The 16,174-nt window shown below is 38.6% G+C and overlaps 1 protein-coding gene across 18 annotated transcripts in view; it reads left to right on the top strand.

Moving 5' to 3' along the window:
• The window catches only part of LOC139116856 (cAMP-regulated phosphoprotein 21-like), a 111,870-nt gene that overhangs the window by 57,554 nt on the left and 38,142 nt on the right, over positions 1–16,174 (top strand). Inside the window, exon 1 of one of the 18 annotated variants that reach the window (XM_070679570.1) lies at positions 1,011–1,174. The exons of 14 other annotated variants lie outside the window; for them this stretch is intronic. The gene's annotated coding sequence lies outside the window, so the exon portion shown is untranslated. Of the gene's footprint in view, positions 1–1,010; positions 1,175–11,651; positions 11,823–16,174 lie in introns of those variants that run through there. 3 more of the 18 variants (XM_070679578.1, XM_070679582.1, XM_070679574.1) reach the window with 3 other exon arrangements.

A 16,174-nucleotide genomic window follows, 5' to 3' on the forward strand; every position in this document is an offset into this window, starting at 1 on the left:
TCTCTCATCACAGAACTGACGGAGGAAAAAATGAAATAGTTTTCATTTGCAAAAATTCGCAGTTGCCCCAACGTTATCTCCGTGGTTGTCCGGAATTGTTTAAAATCTGAGAGTTGGCAAAATCAAATTATTTGTTTTCCGGGCACGTTGCGCATTGTTTGCTGTGCTACATTATATCAGCATCATATTGAGACAGCTACCTGTGATGCACTATGTCCTGTGTTTGTTTCCCCTTTCACCTCCGTTTCCCCGTGTAGAGGCCCAACTTGGCCATATCAAACAATGTGATTGGGCAAAACCATTTGCTGTCAAAGGGTTGAGTTCATGTGTCATGGCCGATGGCCAGTTGAAATTCATGATTAATTTGCATTTAGAGACACTCTGCTAATAAACTGTGCTATCTTTCGGCGAGGTACAATAATTATTGATAAGAGTCTTGTATGTATGTACACGTTATCAACTATTTTTTATTATCTATTCCAGTGAAGCAGTCAAATTTCAAAAAAAATTAACTCATTGTCTCCTCAAGATAAACATCACCGGAAATAAGTCCTGTTAACCAGTAAGAATATGCAATGCAGTAAACTAAAAATGTCTTTTGGGCCGTTTAATTTTTCAGCTTGTCCTGTTAGTTGTATCTTATCTTTATTTGTCAGTCACCTATTTCAATACAGACTATCTCTAGCAATATATGTGTTTGATATCACATATAAATATTTCCGAACATAGTGATTCAAAGTCGATAAATAAGTCACACAGGTTTCCATGTGCCTTTGAAATGATTAAATCATGCGGGATTTCTGACATTTCTTCACTCCGTTCTCCCCCTTATAAATAATTCTCACAATGTCTCATTCATTGTGGGGGGTCTCTCTGCTATCCCATGATGCCTTCCCGGCCCAATTAAAATGAAATTTTGATCGCATTAGAATAAGATTATCATCTCATTTGCATAGAGGTCAGTGTCCTTATTTGACCTGATAAAGAGATAAATAATAAAGACCGTGTTTATATAAATTGATACACCAGAACAGCTGACAGTGGAAATAGACGGATATTCACTGGCAGTGTCCTATATACGCGGCTGGCTTGTTATCTCAGTATCCATACTCTGGATACACAAAGGTCTGGCATGTCTGTCACATGGATTCCAGGTCTTCCCGTTCCAGATCAGGTAAATCGTCTCATTTTCATTCAGAGCACAGTTCTGATTGTGTCTTACACGCGAAAAACACTTCCCTAATATTTCGAGATTTGTGTCAGTTTTTTTTTTTAATCGTGCTGTGTTTTTAGGGCAGATCAGTGTGGCTCAGATTTGATGGTGGTTTGATATGTGTCGGTGGTGATTTCGTATGTTGTTTGTGGCCTTGAAGTCTCTTCATTCACTAAGCTTATGTAAATTTCACCAGAGAATGCACATTTGGGAGCATTACGTGTTGAGGTTTGAATGGACTTTTCCAGGTGACACGAACATTCACAATCTATGGATGATTTTGGCAGTGGTGCCTCTGTATATTTGTGATTTCCCACATACCCATCAGGATCATTTGCGCTTCATTCCAGGTTGATGGAAATGATAAATTTCACTAAATCATACACAGATTTTTGTTTGTTCAACTCACTTACACTTGGACATGTTGATTGCCATAGATTTTTGTGTCAGCACAGCAACAAGAATTTTCATGAGTATGTATATGAAATGGTCATACTTATCAAATTATACCAGTATGTTATTTACATTCAACAATTACAGATATATAAAAAAATAAATTTATCAAGATTAAAAAATTGAACGGAATTTACTCTTCTAGTATTATTGATTCTAAAATTTATTTTGCCTGTCAAAGGCTATTTGCATACGGATTTTTCACATTTTTGTAAAAAAAAATTATCCTTTATCCTGTCCATGAAAATAAAAAATTAAATGCCAAAATACTGACGAAATTCACAGTGTGGATGAAAAGCCGTTTTGCATGTTGTAAAATGGCCTACTTTGTTGAGTATAGCACTTCCTCATTATGGTGTGTCAACAAACAAACACTGGAGTGAAACTGTCACCATGGCAACTGGCCTAATTTGCATGGCAGAAAGGGTCAAGTCGTCCTTTATCTGTTGAAAATTGCAGGATACCTTGTCTTTGAATTGTCTCTCGCTGCCCCTGATATGAAAATTCATTATTAAATTGCATAAGACAGCAGTGTTTCAATTTGCTGAAATAATGCGCCGCGCATTTAGCTACTAAATCTACGATCAATTTTTTTTTCTCTCAATTTTTCTTTTCAATTAGGGAAAAGCCTTACATCTAGTATGGCAGTGCATTGTAAATATTGCACAGAGCTGAATGGGAATGTAAGCTCAGAGAAAAGAACTCTTAATAAAGAACATGTAGATAATTATTGTTTTTGATTAAAAAAAACAAAAAAAAATGTACCAGCAATGTCTGATATGCACTTGTAATAATGAGTTCATTATTATCAGTATTACCATTCAAGCAATTGTTAAGTGTAAGGAGATTGTAAAAATTCCTTTTTCTTGTATTAATAATTCCATGAATTGAAGTAATTGTATCTTTTTCCAGTAATCATATCTTTTTTTTTTCAACATAAATGCTCCTTTTCCAGCCGTATTATTCCTTCAGGTCGCTAAGACTCAACTGTTTACACTCGGTAGGGTTGTGACCTTTCCGATAGAAGAATTATGATGAGGGGTTGTAGTCGAATAAGAAATAAAATCACTGCTCGTTTGATGTCATCATCTCTTAGCTTTCCACACGCTTTGAATGTCGTAAGGATATAGAATAAAGCTTTAGTTCTCACCGTGTGGTCTTGTTTGTAGATTATTTTGTGGAATATTTTTGTTTTTGGAAAGAAATTAATTAAAAGGTGAATTCTCACAGACAAGACTGTTGTAAACCCATAATGTAAATAAAAGCCATGTTGCTATGACTCAGAAGAATTGGCTAGACTGAAGAAGACGAACCCCATGCTGAATAATTTTACAATTCACAACAATCCTAAGGGGTAAAGTGGCTTCTTCGAGGTAGGAAGGCCCCCCAAGAAAATGTGATTGTGCTTGTATAAAGATTGGATCCAATATTCTCCATGTATGCCAGAAAATCATTTAAATTTACACTCAGAATTATTTGTGACTTCTAGGAGTTCTTTTAGTCGGATATTTGCTGATGTTCTGGCTTGATCCATGTATAAATTCAATTTGAAATCTACCCCTCATTGCTTATTCCTATCTTAATCAATATTTTGCATTCAAACAATTAAATGCTCAATTTCCTCAACTATATCATTTTTTAAAATGAATAATATTTCATCTTTCCATACATCCAGCCAGTGATTTCTTGCACATGACATCTTCAGTTTGCTAGGTGTTGGAAATCAAAAATTCTGATCATTTCAAAAAAAATATTGACATTCTTTAGAAAGGGATTTCTGAATTTCTATTTGATATATGTCAGAGATAGAGTACTGGTATACTAAGTTTTGATAGTATAATTAATATAAAGACAGTGGTAGAAAATATAAGGAGCTGTTTTGAGAAAACAGGCACCTTTGTGTATAGTTTTAGTAATTGGTCTATCGTGCCATGAGCAAATTTCGAATAGTTTCATGCAAAGTTTCAAGACAAGTCAGAGCATGGAAATGCTATGTAGTAGTCTTGTGAAGTTCATGAAGTAACCAAGTTTATCTACTCTTAATTTTGATTTAATATTTATTACATGTGACCATGGTAACAGTTTCATCCATGACAAAAAATACACTGATGTAAATCCATGTTTCATTTATATGGCAGAACTACCCCAAAAATGCAAACGTAAACATATTATAGTATGTCATATTTCCTTACATTGTGAGAAGCCTGGCGTACACGAGAGAAATTAGCCAAGCAAAATTTCATTCGACGCTGTTTGCTCAGTCATTTTACTCTGGTGTGCAGGCATATTTTAGTGAGTTTTTCCTTCTGTGCTGTCGAGCAAAATATTAGACATGTTTGATATTATTTTGCCTCACAAGGAAAATTACTCACTGGAGAAAGTGATTTTCCCCATGTCTTTTTTACAAAAGGGCGAGCGTTGACATCACACGACAGTACAAAATGACCACCCATAGCCGATTGAAAACAGAGTCGCGTGTGGTTTCGAGACACAATTTCATTTTAATACTCCACAATCTTCAAAACTAGTCCACACAGCCAGTATACTACCGGTAGGAAAGTATTGTACACACTGAAATCCAAATATCTGTCCCCAAGGCACATTCTGGTTGAAAAGTTTAGAATGAGAGGCCGCTTTAGTTCTGCTGGTCCCTGTATGCTACTGATCCTTAAAATGCTGACAATGGCTAAATTTGATCAAAGTGATGTCGGACCGAACCACTTTCATTTTCCAATTCAGACAAAGGGTAACCCTATAGACGACTCCATGATGGTACAAGGATGTCAGTGGTTTATGTGGTTACAACCATGGTTGCTTCATGGACAGTACTTGTAGTAGATCTCATTGTCACCATGATTCTAGCTGCTCTGCCATGGTTATTTTCATCATGGTCATAGTGTCATCTACGTACATGCACTGGAGCGGTTCTAAAAAAAGTTGTCTTGTTTGTAGATCTGTCAGTTAAAGGCAGGGGGACAGTGTGCCCGCTAAGCCAATTTGACGCGTCATGACGCACAGCAAATCCACCTGACGCACTGAAATTACAAGAAATCTGACGCGTCACTGACGCAGCTGTAAAAAGCCTGCCAATTACTAGAAATGCTAAGCAGATTCATAATTTTCACAGATAACATGTTTCCTTGTAGTTTTTGGGCGAAAAAGTAGCTGAATATGTCATTTCTATGAGTCTCTGCAGTGATACTACGTGCCGATTGTACACTTGTCTTGCCGATCGATCGATGGGGAAGGAGGCAGCCATTGTTGTTTTCATTGTCTTCTCACTGACTCACACGAGAATACCAGGAATCGAGAAAGACACACTACCACCATAGAGGGCGCTACACTTACAACTACTGACTTTTATTTATAACCATTTTCATGCATGCGGTGGCGCACACCAAGTCAAGTTTTCTTCAGTTTGACTCAAAAAAAATTTTTTTCACCTCCCCTTAGAGGGCACACTGCAGGGGGAGCCTATAAATACCCCCTATCTCCCTGGACATTCATAATCCAACATGAGTGGCACATGGTAACAACGTCAACGAATGCTTCCGAAAATCTGGATCTTTGAACAACCATGGTGTAAATTAAAGCACTGTTCCAACATATTACGTTTTGTGAATACTTGTGGCATCACCCTGTTGACAAAATTCTCTCATTTTTTCCATTTTAAGTTGATTTTTTTATGCCAAAACTGCTTCGATGCTGTGTTCGAAGCGTCCAACAAACAATAGATGAAAGCATTCAAACAGCTGCCAATCACGAGGGGACGCGCAAAGGTGCAAACGATCAAACATTTGTTGTGTACCGTACATCGGATAGATTACGATGTCAGCAATGAACAAACGATTCTTACTACTGAACAAAAAACTTGACCAACGGTTACTGAACACGCGCCTCAATGAATTCAGACACAAACGGACTACTTCATGGTTTCAAGCAGATTGCCTCTCCCTTTTTGTTCGTTGATGTGTGTACCTGTAGGCCTATGAATGGGTGATGTGTGTGTTGACCTGCAGTACGACATTTTACGATAGATCGCTTTCGGAAGTATGTTGTGGCCTAGCCCTGCGTACGATGACGTGTATTCCCGGCGTTATACGGCCTCCCATCACAGCTCTGCTGATTACCATGGACAAAACCGGCAACATGCGGATCCAATTTGGACGGAGCACGAAAAACTACTTTTCTAACTGTTTTCGGCCGAAATCAACTCGATTCCGATCTACATGTATGCAGCCTACCCAAACCACTCAACCGCTCACAGACTGCGAAAAAAAATGCTCTCGTGACGTCCAAAACCGTTGTTTGCTCGCGATGCACGGTCAATGGCTCATGCAGTGGGACGGGCATTGGATACGTTCATGCCACGATTCAGGTATGTAAGGGTAGCTCAAACCCTAACTGGGACCGCCAACTGGGACTCCCAGTTGGCTTAAAATGACTTAAGGTCCACTCTTGGGACCGGTCCCAGTTCACTTCTGGGACCGGTCCCAGAAGCGAACTGGGACTGGTCCCAGTTGGCCTCTGGGACCGGTCCCAGTTGGCTTCCAGGACCAGTCCCAGTTGGCTTCAAAATTAACTCTAGGACCACGGCCGCGGTCCTAGTTGGCCTCCAGGATCAGTTCCAGTACACTTCAGGGACACATCCAATTTGTGAACTGGGACCACTATGAAAAAACCCAGTTACTGGTACTAATACTAACAATCTGTTAATGTTTTCATTTTTTACTCTGCCATAATCGTAGGTATACGCGACATTTAATAGATCCCAACTATTAAAGGCCAAAGTAATTTAATTCTTTGTTTTGTCTGTGTGCACATACTAGGGTTTTTTCTACTGCCAATGGTTTGAATAGGATTTTACTTAGCTTTCCTGATTACAAAATTTCACATCTTGTAGTATAACTTATGATGATCACGATGAAAGGAAGTTTCTGATGATTTTTGTATAGACACTTATGTTGTTACATGGAAATAATCAAGAAAATATAAGGTGTGTTTTGATTTTCTTGTATGTGTTTTAGTACTGCCTTCCCGCTCATGTTTCGAAACATTTGAGTGGGCGCGCTAAACAAAGAATTTGATTACTTTGGTCTTACTGCGATGTACTCATTCTTAGCACTAGTAAGTCCTGTGCTATGGTGTGTGTTGAAATCTTACTGCACGGATCACGTTGATAGAGAGACTGTGTACTGAATCAGATGAAAAAGGAGATGAAAATAACTATGCAAGACTAGCAATTAACTCATCAAGGCTTTCATTACATTAAAAACAGCAAACAAAATATTTAACGAAAACCTGCTGTGTTTTAATAGAATTGCAATTCACTTGCAGTATATGACTGATATCTTAATTAATTTGGACCTATACCGGTAGTTATATTTCTGAACAGATAGACACAAATGGAGAGGGGCAACCATTAGTGCATGCATGTACTGTTACAGCAGAATCATTTCATTGTGATGCGAGGAAAAAATAGACATCAATGAGGTGATAATAGTCCCATTACATTTTAAGACAAAGGGTTTTGAATATACAAGTCAACAACATGCACTGCTTCAAAACTTCATTGACAGCTAGTAGCTATATGTACTATAATGTAGTATATGCTGTCTCAGTGTTTTCTATTTCAGTCTGTATGTCTGTCATAGCTCTATGGAGCTACGAGTCCCAGAATTGAAATGAGACCTGACTGTCCTTGAATGAAACTGGGAGATGTTAGCTTTCCCACACAAAAAACATACATAATTTTCACAACAGTACAGAGAATATGAATAAAACAAGTGCATACAATTGCTACAAAAGGCATATAGTGGGATGGGAAACTTCTTTCCCATTAATATTATGGTTTCGTCATTACAGCATGGAGGTACCTTACCTCCATGGTACAGTTCATTTGATACAAGTGTGTTTCCCCACAATCATAATGGTCCCAGTTACGTCGAGCTAGTACGCTTCTGGGACCAGTCCTGGAGGCCAACTGGGACCGGTCCCAGTTCGCTTCTGGGACCGGTCCCAGAAGTGAACTGGGACCGGTCCCAGAGTGCATTTTAAGCCAACTGGGAGTCCCAGTTGGCGGTCCCAGTTGGGGGTTTGAGCTACCCTTACATACCTCCACGATTACATGTATACAGGTGCCCATGAGCTTCATTATTTCCTGTCGGGTCGACCGGGTCGGGGCGATGAAAGTAAATCGCGATTGACTCATCTCTGTCGGATTTGACCAAAAAGAGACACTTGACATAGATTATAGCATCAAATGTTGACCGTTCAGACTGAAACATGATAAAAGGTCTGAAGATCGCCGTGATCGGTGATGTCGTTCTTCTCTATACGTTTTTCTGAGCTTGTTTTTTACTAAATTGTTCGAGTATTATCTGACGTTTTTTTGAAAACTTAATCAACTTTTCTTTCCCAACCAGGGCACAACATTACCTTTTTTACTTTCATGGTAACCTAGGATGAATTAAATCGCAGATTAATAGACTCTTATGTTTTTCCTCGGTTGTCTGTGACTGATTTTGCTATCCCATATCGATATTGCGTTCGCACTCGGGTGTCTTGAAACTTACGTCATTCACTGAAATAGTTTTCGGACAAACTCAAGAAATTCGACAACTAGTAACGAATAGTTGGCAAAATTTACAGAGACAAGCAATAATAATTATGGTCATTTTACCGTCTTTTTTACCATTTTTTGCCGTCTTTAGATAAGAGGAATCGCTTGACAGAAACAGTATGTAACAATCTGAGTTCCCATTTTTACCCTACCGTGTGAGTGTAGTATTCGAATGAGTGAGATCATAATCTTACGCTGTTCCGAGTGGTCTGGAGATTTTTTATAATATACAATAAATTGACCTTATCAAAATTACTCTGTTTTACATTGCTTGGATATTGATATTCCATACGTTTTGACTGTTGATTTGAAGTCTTTTGATTCCCCATTGGCAGCAGCACATGTACGGTTACAACCGCCATGTGATGACCAGAGTGTGATTGTCGGGAAGTTGTTCAGAAGAAAAATCATTTTGTATTTAGAGGCTTCAGTTCGGGATTTTTCAAGATAAACAAATCATTATACATTTCCTACGTCTTTGAAACGGGGATTACGGTAATCTTTCATGTGATGAAAATTTTGTGAACGTCTTTGCAATGTGTTCCCACGATGAGTGTGAACTGATTCTTTGTTAGTAAAAAATCGTCAGAAATGGTCCAGTGACCGTGATAAAATAAACACAGATGCAAAACCATTGCGAGGAAGATAGTAAGAAATTCACATTGCAATATTTGCTGTCGTATTTCTCAGCAGGAATAATAAGTTTTTACACGTTGTGTATAAGAACAGCAAGCAGGTGTTCGGCGGTCAATTGCTTCTATCATAATGATCTTGATCGCAGCTATTTGGCGAGAAGACAGCGGGTACTTATAATCTCGCAAAATTATTGATATCATGTCTTTTTGTTGAAAATTTTCGATCGGAGGCAGCTCAAATCAACAGCCGTGATATATTCTGAATCATGTTCTCACTGGACAACGAACTACCTGCAATTAACAGTACGTTATGTACCATCGGCAGTAACACATCGGTCGTAATCTTGTCTAATTCTGCCCCGCCGTTTGTACCGTCCAGAAATTTCAAAGCTAGATTTTTTTTTACCCTGACATATAATACAGTTTCCACTGTTTCTGTTGGGTTTGTTGGCTTTTTAATTTGCTCCGTGGCCCCGGTAAGATTTTTTCAATACGATACACAGTTTGAAATTTTTTCAAGGTAAAATTTAGTATATTCCCAGTTTGTGGGGTAAAGTTTTCTGGAGTGAAAGTTTGAGTTGACGCTGATAGAGTAGACGTCGAGCCCGGCACAGTTGACTGGGACCCGGTCGGTTTGGGGTCGTTTAGTCCAGAAACCTGCAGCAGAGTTCTGTATGATCACCGTTCGGCATTTGGGTGATTTTTTGGTCAAAGTAATGCAGTAACAATGTACGCCAGATTCCTTGTGTTGTTTTTGCCACAACCGTCATACGCATATACGGACGGTTTTCGATTAAAAACGGTAGTAATATCCAGTGCTCGTAAATGCGTGCAAAGTTTACTCAGTGACTGTTTACGCAGCAGTCGTAAATACGACTAGGATTTACCCCCACAACTGTAAACATCGCATCAATAGTCCATACGAAAATGTTGTGCTGAATCGAGGGAGATAACAATTGCGGTAGAAAAGGTCAGTCCATCATCCGTCAAAGTTGTTGATCGGAAAAATCTTCACTGAGCACCAACTACATGAGTGGCTGTTATAGTTGTACACGTAGTTCTATGGGCTTTCCACTGTCCCTAATGTTACGAGCTATGTTCAAAGTGCGTCAAACTACGAATATTTTCATGGACTGAGTTACAGACATCGGTGAAGTACCGGGTACATTGATTTTGTTCAAAACCACTGCCTGTTTGTTCCTCGTGTTGTTTTTTGTGTCCCTAACGTCGACTGGCTCTATGTGCGTACAAACATAGCAGTCGGGATTAAGATTCCCTGGATAAATAAATTTATTCCGCCTCTGACGCAAAGATACACACTGTTTTACATGTGCCACTCCTAGGCCCTGGGATCGATTTCCATACCTTTAAGGTTTGCCTGGAATATGGTGTAGCTTCACGTCACCATGGTTATTAAAACTGCTATAGTTGCCATGTGTACTACAACATCCATATTTTGGTTACCATGGGTAATTCTTGTTGCCATGGTATTCTGGTGGGAGCTCAACATTTGTACATCGTTTGAGTGCTGCAATATTTGTGGTGATATTTACATGTAGTAAACGGTAGTTTTACCAGCAACGGTTACGATACGTTATGACCATGTAGCTACCATGGTTTTCACATGTTAACACCATGTACCAACCATGGTTACATCCCATCAACAATGTAACAAAATAATGCCTGCAGGAAACAACACTGTAACCAACATACTGTTACAATGTATCAATGCTTCATTGTCAATCATTAAAACTACAAGCTATGGAAAAGTCATATTCATCAAACATTGCTGGCACTTTCTTGTTTTTTCTAAAGTACAGTGAAAGCTGCCTAAACCGAACACCAAAGTGTTGAGAAAACTTCGGTTTACAGAGGTGTTTGGTTTATAGAGGTTCCTTAAACATGGCATTCTATGTGGAAGGGACGAGAAAAGGTGTTCAATATAGACAGGTTTCCAGTTTAGACAGGGACCAGTTTAGACAGGTTTCACTGTATACATGATATACATGATAGTCCAGGAAAAATGTCTGCTTCTCATTGTAACCGTGGTATTAAATATTCTAGATATAAAGTACATTTACCTTAGGTTCATGACACTAGAGTTTATTGTGTGTATATTTAGAAAGTTGGCAGCAGTTATGCGACCTCAGTAGTTACGGCGACACAAATGGGTGAACTCAATCTGAAAACTTTCAAGTGCTGTGTAATTTTCTGTCATAATTATGAGCTTGTGTTACTTCTGTGGAAGTGCACTGAACTGTAGACCTACTTTCACAAATGTTTCACATGTCATTCGTTCACTTTTGGGCACTTTTGTCTTGATTGTTATTACACCGCAAAAACTGACCACTCACTCACGGTCATGCTGCTGGCTTTCCAGCTGAGTTCAGTAAGGAATGTCCTGATTGGTGCAGTAAAAGACTCGATTTGAATATCAACCAATAAGCTTTGTGTTTTCACTGAAAAGATGCAGAAGACTAAACTGCCATCATGTTTGTGCTGATATTTACCTTCCTTTACCTGAAAGACCCACATTGCAAGTTTTTAGTTAAATTGTTCAGAATCATGGTTATGTTGCAGTAACTATAGAAAGCTCTTGTTTTTGACAAGATGATAACATAAATACAAGTTTTTCTTCCAGTATGTCATCAACAGGGGGGATTTTCCCCCTTTACCTGAAAATTTAGGGGGATTTCACTAGTTCATGTGTTCTACTTGTGTCTCTAAGGTGTGAATGGCAGCATTTCATGGGAGGCTGGTTCCCCCTTGACAAATTACTAGGGGGTGCCAACATGTCAACAGAGGGGGAACCCCCCATCCCCCTGTCTAGATGAAACACTGGAATACTGAAATATCTTAGTACATGTGGTAGGGGGAAGCAGGAAGGTAAAGATTACAAGTAAGTAAAGATGGTACATGTAATATTGCGATGATGAGGCATCACTTTGAGTTGTAACCCTTTCACCACCATGGTTTGGCCCAAATCCATTGTCGTCAATAGTGACTGTGGACCTGTTTACTGGGAATTGGGGGTGAACAGGTTAATGATAATGATGTTCACTAACTTGAAGTTTGTCCAGTGTGGATTTTAACACACAAGATTTCAATTTTGGATTGTCATGAACTCAATCTTGAATTTTGCAGATTCAAAGAGAACACTTGTGGATCAACTTTGAACATGATCAGAGAAGTCAGAGAAATTGGTTTTTATCCAATTTTAGACATTTAAAGATTTTTCCCCACCCTCTGATAATAACATTGAAGTTGCCAGATACAGCTGATCAATGTTTCTTATAAAAATCTAAACAGAAAATTACTCTTCATTGATTCTACACATATATGCTGTATGTACTGGAATGGCCTGACTTCAAATCCAATGTAGAATTTGAAACATTCTACAAATGCTTGCATTATGTGTTTCTCTGTCTGTGTGCATGAGAGAGAGAGAGAAGAGAGAGAGAGAGAGAGAGAGAGAGAGAGAGAGAGAGAGAGAGAGAGAGAGAGGGGGGGTAGAGGTGGACAGACAGATAGACAAACAGAGACAGACAGAGACACAGCGACCAAGACAAAAAGATAGTTTCCCTTTGACCTTTACATTTGTACTGATGCCATCATTGTGACGTAAACAAAGAGACAAAAAGACATAGAGAGAGCCTCCGTTACATTCGTAAATGTAAAGGTGCCATCATTGTGATGGGGATAGGGAGACAGACAGAGACACATGCAGAGACAGTCAGAGCGACAAACAGACATTTTCTTTGACCTTCACATTTGTACAGATTCCATCATTGTGGTAGAGAGTGTATGTGTACGCGTTAGAGAGTGAGAGACAGACAGACAGACAAAGCTTTCCTTACAATTGCAAATTTACAGATACATGTACTACCATTGTGACAGAGAGCAACAGAGAGAGAGAGAGAGAGAGAGAGAGAGAGAGAGAGAGAGAGAGAGGACACACCGCCCACTCCTTGACATTTGTATTATCTGTGCAAGATACTGAAAATGCCCTTCCATAAAGGTTAAACCAGTTGATCAAGCATTCAGAAATGTTTTGAGGTGTTCTCATAACGCTGGAACCAATTAGTGATGAGACGCAATGGATCGGTTGACATTTCCAGCTTGCCTTTGTTGGAATATATAAAGTGAGAGGGCGGCCAATCGCGGGCCGTCTCTCTGGTGAGAAGTGTCAAAAGTGTATAATCAGCCAATTCCGAGACATCTCCAGAGGTGTAGCAGAGCCAGGAAGAAAGGAAGGCGAAAGTTAGTGAGTAGGCGGTGACGGGGAAACTTAGGGTAATATAGTGAATGAGTGGGAGGGGAGCCAGGTGTGCTGACTTGGCAGTACATGTTTGAACTTTTCAAGAATGTGGGGGCGGATTCTGTGCGCATTTAGGGCTATCCTGACCTGTGAAGCAAAACTCTCTATTTTATGAAAAATCCGAAACCCAAAAATTTTTTGCATTGTGTGAAAATTTAAATATATGAACCAAGGCAATGCTACCAGTATATGAACTATTCGGATTTTCAAAGAGATTATGCTGTTAATTATATAAAGAAAGGCTTGAGACTGAATGACGTATAATTTAAATTTAAACTGTTATTGATTGGCAAATTAGACAGAGTTGTTATTTCTTGCTGCCTTGCCAGCCTTCATCTGAATTTAAACCCACCTCTGGATCAATTTAGTGAGTTTAAACCATTAAACAGACAACCAATCACAACTGATACAGTGTAACCAAGAACCAGAGGACATCTTTTTTTTCAAATTTAAGTAAAAATTGGTGTTGGCAAATCAGCCAAGCATAGCATTTGTAGAAAGTTTACTTTAAGAAATTAGAAATTCCTTAACTTTATTAAACATAAAAAAAAAATTGAAAATGCATAATTAGCCAGTCACAAACATGTAATTTGAACTGTAAACAGTTTGTAATCGACCAATCATGTAGCATTTCTCTCTGTGCAAAAATGGGTAGACCGCAGGTGAACTACATTCAAACGCCAACATCGTACTCTCTTCATTTTACAAATGGCTGGGTTATTACAGCTCATTTCCTGAAAATCTTACCAGAAATGCTGGGTCATTTTTAACAGAGCTTCCTCTTGGCATTATTATAACAGAATACTTTTTTCTAGATCTTGTATCTAGTGATAATTTTGATCTTGCATCTAGTGGTAATTTTATCATCGTTCCCAAATCATTTGCCCGTTCCTAAACAGTAAATAAGTACTGCAAGGTGAACGCCGATTGATAAACAAACCAAAACAAGTGAATTTTTACACCATTTTTTACCAACTCAGGTTTAACATTCTCTGAATTGCAAAGATGCAGACTAGTGGTCATTGCAGCAGTGATTTCAAAAAGAAATGTTTAGATTTAAAATCATTGTAAATTGAAAAATACAAACATTTTTTGTGATGAAGACTAAATATTGATTAACCTTGGAGGTCTTTGAGGACAGAAGCTGTAACATTAGGTGTTATTTTCACAACTTTTTTCTAATGTTTACTACAGTTTCTTGTTCTACTCCCCAAAGCATGTTGAGATACACAGCTTGTCAACTTAGCCTGTATATGTACAGACTGCATTGTTATTGTTGACAAGGGAATTTAGTTCGACTAAGATTCACATGTAAACAATAACAGCGCACTTTACATATATACACACTGTGTTACTTAGCTAAATACTTCGTGCTTCAACACGTGAGTAGAACGAGAACTTACAGTTGACATATAAAACAAAAATAGTGAAAAAAAATCATCGTAACTTAGAGCTGGTCCTTTAAACTTGTAGCCTGATATTCTGAGTGACTTTTGAGGTCTGCAAATCAGTGCAATGAATTTAATAACCATTATTTCAGTGTCTGCCACATTTTAACCCTTTCACCATCATGGTTTAACCCAAATCCATTGTTATCTATGATGAGTGTGGACCTGTTTACAGGGTGAACAGATAATTTGGGGGGGGGGTGCTTGAAGAGGGGGTGTGTTAACAAGTTAATTGCTGCTGTAACCCTTTGTCGAGAACTTGTGACACTGTACAGTATTTTAGCTCCTGTGTCATTCTCTTAGGTTGTTTCACACAGTTGTAGCTTCTGTAAGTGTAACACAGATACTGCCTGCCACTCTAGGTTTTAAAAGTGTCATTTCCACCTGCGCTCTATCTCTGTGGTTTGGACTTTCAATTTTTTTTACGAACTTCACACCGGCAACAGCCGGTAGCTTTCAATCAATGCTTTGGTTGGCAAGCAGCTGGATTGGGCAGCCTTTCACAGTTGCCAGGTCAAACAAGGTCAAACCAGGCAAAGGTCATTCCAGGTCACTCAACAGCTTCCTGCAGATGGTAGCATTTCAAGTGAGCCTATCTGATTTCATGCAGCATTATTAAGACTAGAAATTTGACTTTTGTCTGTAAAAGAATAGATTTGATCATTTACAGTGTATGAATTTCAGAAATTGCTGTTTCTATAAATTGGAATATTGTGAAGGCTGGTAGACCCAAGAAAAACATAAGTATATATATCTGAAGTAGACATGACAATCATACAACACTGATTTCATATTGAATGATTGATTTTGAGAAATAAAGAAGTAAATTTTTTTTTGTATTCATGGCAAAGAAAGTATACAAGCGGGTCCCGTTATATTCCAAAATTGCTCTCTGTCAAAGATTTCAAGCATAAGTAAACAAAAAGCTGGTATTTTCTGGTATTTACTTCTAATGTGTATTCTGATATTTACTTCATATTAAACTGCCTCTGGGATAGCAGATATATATGTGGATGCATTTTTTTCTTCATTCCGTTCCGTTCCAGAAACCTAGTTCCCTCTCAGTGTGTTTTTGTGTATTGATTACAAGCAGGTCACAGCACCTCCTGAGATGGGCAAGCTGACTCTGTGCCAGCTTTTCCAGACTCTGTGACACGCCGCATTGAAAATAGATTCTGATTGGGTGTTAGCACAGCGGAATCTGTACAATCACAGAAAGGCTCTTTAGTGTTACGTTATGATATCACCCTGTTTCCATGGTGACACAGCTGAACAAACTTGATTGTAGCTCCGCTTTCCAATTATATAATGTAGGTCACAGGGACGTTTTGAGAAAAATGATATCGGTACCGTTCAGTGTTTTAATCAAAGCAGATATGTAATACAAGCTCAGGTGTAGTTCTCCAGCGAACGAAAAGTAAACAATAATTTTTGTCAACATCTGATTTTCTTGGTTCCACTGTATGACAGCAACATAACTCAATG

The sequence above is a fragment of the Ptychodera flava genome, chromosome 18 (assembly GCF_041260155.1).
Source record: "Ptychodera flava strain L36383 chromosome 18, AS_Pfla_20210202, whole genome shotgun sequence".
Classification (NCBI taxonomy): Eukaryota; Metazoa; Hemichordata; class Enteropneusta; family Ptychoderidae; genus Ptychodera; species Ptychodera flava.